Raw genomic sequence first — 5600 nt, forward strand, 5'->3', positions numbered from 1 at the left:
CAACTTCTTGCAAGGAGAATGCCACGGTGTTCCTGACTGCAATCAGGACTCCCCGGGATTTGGAACTAAAATGAGAGTGGAAAAGGTGAGGGTACAATGGGTGGTGTATACGGAAAGCATCTTTATCTAAGAGATGGGTCTCTTGAATACTTAGAACATCACAATTTAAATTCTGAGCTTCTTTCCATAAATATGCCCTTCTATGCGGTGCATTTAAACCATTCACATTTAAGCTTGCAAACGTTATAGCCATATCACAAATCTATTAAAGCAATGATGCATCAGTAGCAAATATGTAGTTATAGGGTGGTAGCACGCATCTCCCAGCCAGCATGCGGCTACCATGGTGTCACTGAGCACAACACACGGACCATATATAATAGTTATACCACGGAAAAGACAACAAAATAGGAAACCACATAAAACAAACATTAACATAACAAAACACGTAGAGGATGGATTGCCTTGGCAAAGACCATCCAACTTCCAGTGGGGGTTAGAGTCCACACTGTAACCGGGCATGCAGGTCACAACACAAAGGCCTGCACATCAGCAGTGAAATGAGACAGCGCCCAGCCCATCAGGCGGTGGACCAGTCCTTTTCCACCATCCTTGGTCTCAGGGATTTTCTTGGTTGCGAGGGATAGATCGGTGAAATGTTCCACTGGTTTAGCAATTCTTCACCCTCCTTGAGGGTTCGCACCACATGCATTGCGTTGTCTCTGCGAATAAGGAGGCGCACCGGGAATCCCCAACGGTACATGATGTTTCCCCTCCGTAGGGCCGAAGTGATTGGAAGAAGGGCTCTACGAGCCTGTAGGGTAACCGCTGAGAAATCGGCATACACCGCAATTTTTTGGTACGGAGCAGGGAGGCCATTATTGCGGCGAGCATATTCCATGTGTTGTTCCTTAATGTGGAAGAAATGAATGCGAGCTAAGACATCACGTGGAATTGAGTCCTCTAAATGCTTAGGTCTGGGGACCCTGTGCGCCCTGTCAATGATGAGCTCCTGAAGGGGGCAGTCTGGGAGAGTAGCTTGAATTAAGGAATGTACAAAGTCCGGTATATCTGCTGGGGCAACAGTTTCTGGGATACCCCGTAGCTTCACATTGTTGCGTCTGCTCCTATCCTCCAGATCAGCCATTTTGAGTTTAAGCATAGAGACCTCCTCCTCAAGGTCATCCCTCAGATCAATAAGAGTGTTATGAGATACAGCGAAATCACCAAACTTTGCCTCCAGGTGATCTACTCTATCACCTAAATCTTGAATAGAAGCTTGCATAGAATGCACCATTTTGTGTATGTCTTGCAAAAAGGACGAACGTAGTAGCAGTAGCATGTCCCTCATTTTGGTGTCTGTCAGGGATTCATTAGACACTGGTAATGCAGCCAGTGGATCTGGTACTGCTGCGTCCCCAGATGAGAAAGTGCCCCAGTCACCCACCTCAGTATATGTTGGCAGGACATTCGGCTGTGCACACTGGGCTTCTAGGCCGGGAGAGGCGCAGGCGTCCAACACTGAATCTGTGGGGCCAGAGGGAAAGCCCAGGGCCGGACTCACCAGAGCGCCCGTCCCGTCCCTGTTCGGCCGCCGCGGGCGGTCTGTGATCAGCGGCGCTGGCTCCGTTGGAAAGGCCGAGGAACAGAGCGCTGGGTCTGACGTGGATCTCCTGTGCCGGAGCGGAGACTGTGCAGGTGAGTGGCCCCGTAGTTGTGGTGAGCGCTCTGGCTGCGGCGCTGAAGGGATGTCGGCGCCATCTTGCCGGGAGGCCGCTCGGGGCTTAAAGACGAATTTGTCAAGTCTGCCGGTCTTAATCGGTTTCCTCCTCTTCACTGGCATGGTGGCGGAGGTTCTGTGCCGGGATACTGCTGAGCAAGGCGGTGTATAGCTGTTACTTAGTCGCTTTTAGCAGGCTGGAGTACGGAGCGCTCCTAGTATGCGACCATGCGCCTCGGCTGCCAGGCCACGCCCCCCGAGGGGGGATATGTTTTAATTAACACTTCCCCCCACTGTGGAGTAAGTCCTCATCCATAATACCTTGCGAATGATAGTTCAATACTTCTCAGTGCTTGGGAAAATTTCTCCTCCTTTTTTCTTTATGCTTGTCTATCGGTAGTATTTTGTGGTCCCATTGACCTGCACTCTGCATCTGTCCTTCCTCACTAAAGGGGAGTGGACCTGGTGTTTGAATGAATCACTTCTGATTGACACTGTGTGGGTTGGATGTGGAAAGAACGATCTCTAATTTTCACGTAGATCATTCCCAGGATTCCACTTCCCCCATGATGAAGTGGATGGCTGCTAAATGCGTTTTGCACAGCGTTTTTATCAAACACGGCACTCGCCTTAAAAAGGAACAGGCGCATACCCTGCGCCGTGCGTTACAGCAGGTAGCTGAATTGGAACTAGCCCACAAATGTGCACTCTGCTCCAGTTCTGGGGGAACTTCTTTTAGCATGTCAGGAAGCTCGGTGTCTGCTTCATGCCTCCTCTAAAGCGTGTTCTTCAATTGTGTCGCAGTAAATTCAATGAATTTGGTGAAAAGAGTAGGCATATGTTGGCTAGGGCGCTTAGGGAACATTTAGCTAGATCTCATATGCCATGTCTTAAAACCCCCTCTGGCTCGGTAGCACACACTACTCCGGCTATAGCTGAAGTGTTTCATGATTACTATGTTGCCCCATATAACCTGCCTCCTCCTGCCCGTGTCAGTCCTCGCCCGGACTCTTTTACCCTTTGTGATGATCCTCGCATTCCGGAGGAAGCATTGGAAACCAAGGAGGCTCAGTTTTTCTTGAGCCAAGTTTTGGGGGTTATTGCCTCCCTTCCTGGAGCAAGAGCCCGGGTCTCGACGGCTTCACTGCTGCCTTTTATAAAGCGTTCGCTGAGCGCCTTGCTCCTCTGTTATTGGAGACCTTTAACGCAGTCTCTTCAGAGGCTCCTTTCCCCAAGCAAACCACCCTGGCGCGGTCCTCCCTAAACTGGGCATAGATCCGCAGGTCTGTGCTAGTTACAGACCTATCTCCTTACTGAATGTGGATCTTAAGATCTTTGCCAAATTGATTGCACTTCATCTAGGTCTTCTTTTACCGGACCTTATCCACCCGGATCAGGCGGGCTTTGTCCCAGGCAGGGAGGCTCGCGACAACACCCTTAAAACCCTTGATATTATTAATTATGCTAAGCCCCGTAAAATCCCCATTGTGATTCTCTCTTTAGATGCCAAAAAGGCTTTTGACCGTATCTCCTGGTCCTCTCTATGGCAAACTTTATCAGCTATCGGTCTTGGCTCTGTCCTTACTTATAAGATCCTCTTGCTCTATCAGGCAGCCTCAGCGCATCTTAAAATGACTGGTACCCTGTCTAGGCCCTTTACTATTCATAACGGGACCCGTCAAGGCTGCCCCCTGTCCCCCTTACTGTATGTATTGATTATGGAACATCTGCTGACGGCCATTCGCCGGAATCCTGACATCTCGGGCATTACCATTGGTGACCATGTTTAGAAGTGTTCGGCACTTGAGGACGATCTCTTAATTTATGTTACCAATCCCCATGTAACTCTTCCAGTGTTGATGGCGGAGCTGTTGGGGTTCGTAGTGTGGTCGAGTTTTAAAATTAATGTTGCCAAATCTGAGGCGTTGAATGTCTCTCTTCCCCAGTCCTCGGTTGCCCTTATTAACCCCTAAAGGAGAGAAGGGGGACTTATTAAGGTACCTGGGGGTGGAGCGGAGGGATGGGTTAGAATAGTTAATAGCTAACATACACCATTGAATTGCATGTTGACTAATGTCAGAAGTCTGTCCAATAAAACTGACGAACTGGAGTTGAAAATGTCCAAGGAGAATTATGACATAGTGGGAATAACAGAGACTTGGTTGGACAATAGCTGTGACATGGCGGTCAACATACAGGATTATAGTCTATTCAGGAAGGATAGGACAAAACGGAAAGGGGAAGGAGTTTGTCTTTATGTAAAGTCCAGTCTGAAGGCCGCACTGCTGTAGGATATTTGGGAGGGAAATGATAATGTGGAGTCATTATGGGTAGAAATATATGGAGATAAAAATAAAAATAAATCTGATAGGGGTTTGCTATAAGCCACCAAACATAATGGAAGAGGCAGAAGATCAATTATTGAGGCAAATAAACAAGGCAGCAAATCAGAATGAGGTGATAATTGTGGACTTTAAAGGGGTACTCCCGTGGAAAACATTTTTTTTTTTTTATAAATCAACCGGTGTCAGCTCTATGCTGACCTCTGCTGTCCATTTTAGGAACTGTCTAGAGCAAGAGAAAATACCCATAGCAAACATATGCTGCTCTGGACAGTTCCTAAAATGGACAGCAGAGGTCAGCAGAGAGCACTGTGGTCATGACATCAGAGGAAATGCATTTCTTTTTTGGATTTCTCTTTAGTATACAGCCCCTAAAAAGTACTGGAAGGATTAAGATTTTATAATAGAAGTGATTTAAAAATCTGTTTAACTTTCTGGCACCAGTTGATTTAAAAAATAAAAAAAGATTTCCACCGGAGTACCCCTTTAACTATCCTGATATAAACTGGGAGACTGAGACCTGTGAATCTCATAAAGGAAACAGGTTTCTGACTATAGCTAAACACAATTATCTGTCCCAAATGGTGCAGGGCTCAACAAAAAGGGGTGCCCTCCTGGACTTAATATTAACTTACAGACCTGACAGAGTAACTGTGCAAGTAGAAGGACACCTAGGAAATAGTGATGATAATATAATACATTATAACTTGTTCTTCAATAAGGGAATCTCACGAGGGGCCACAAAAAACAATGAACTTTAGAAAGGCAAAGTTTGATCAATTTCAAAAATGAAAGTGTTGGCCCATTAAAAAATAATGAGGAAGAAATTATAGATGGGGATCAGGAAAAAGCAAATATATTAAACAAGCGAGAAAACGTAAACGCCCCAGTACAGGTTACCTGTCTAACCCAGGAAGAAGTACAGTGCCTCCTACAAAAAATCGAAATAGACAAATCGCCAGGTCCAGATGGCATTCACCCCCGTGTTCTAAAGGAATTAAGAAATGCAATAGACAGACCCCTATTTTTAACCCCTTAACGACAATGGACGTAAATGGACGTCATGGTGCCGTGGTACTTAACGCACCATGACTTATATTTACACGCCACCATGACCGCGAGCATTGGAGCGGTGCTCGCGTCATGCACGGCATGTCCCCGCTGCTATCAGCAGCCAGGGACCTGCCGGTAATGGCGGACATCCGTAATCGCGCGGATGTCTGCCATTAACCCCTCAGATGCCGTGATCAATACAGATCACGGCATCTGCGGCAGTGCGGTACTCCGATCATCAAGCATGGCAGCCGGAGGTCCCCTCACCTTGCTCCGTCTGTCTCCCGGGGTCTTCTGCATAGCACTGAACAGTATTAGCAATCAACTGACTGCTATAAATAGTCCCCTATAGGGACTATAAAAGTGTAAAAATAAAAGTAAAAAAATTTAAAAAAAAGTAAAAAATTTGAAAAATCCCCTCCCTCAATAAAAAAGTAAAACGTCCCTTTTTCCCATTTTACCCCCCCCCCCAAAAAAGCGTTAAA

The sequence above is a fragment of the Hyla sarda genome, chromosome 4 (genome assembly GCF_029499605.1).
Source record: "Hyla sarda isolate aHylSar1 chromosome 4, aHylSar1.hap1, whole genome shotgun sequence".
NCBI lineage: Eukaryota > Metazoa > Chordata > Amphibia > Anura > Hylidae > Hyla > Hyla sarda.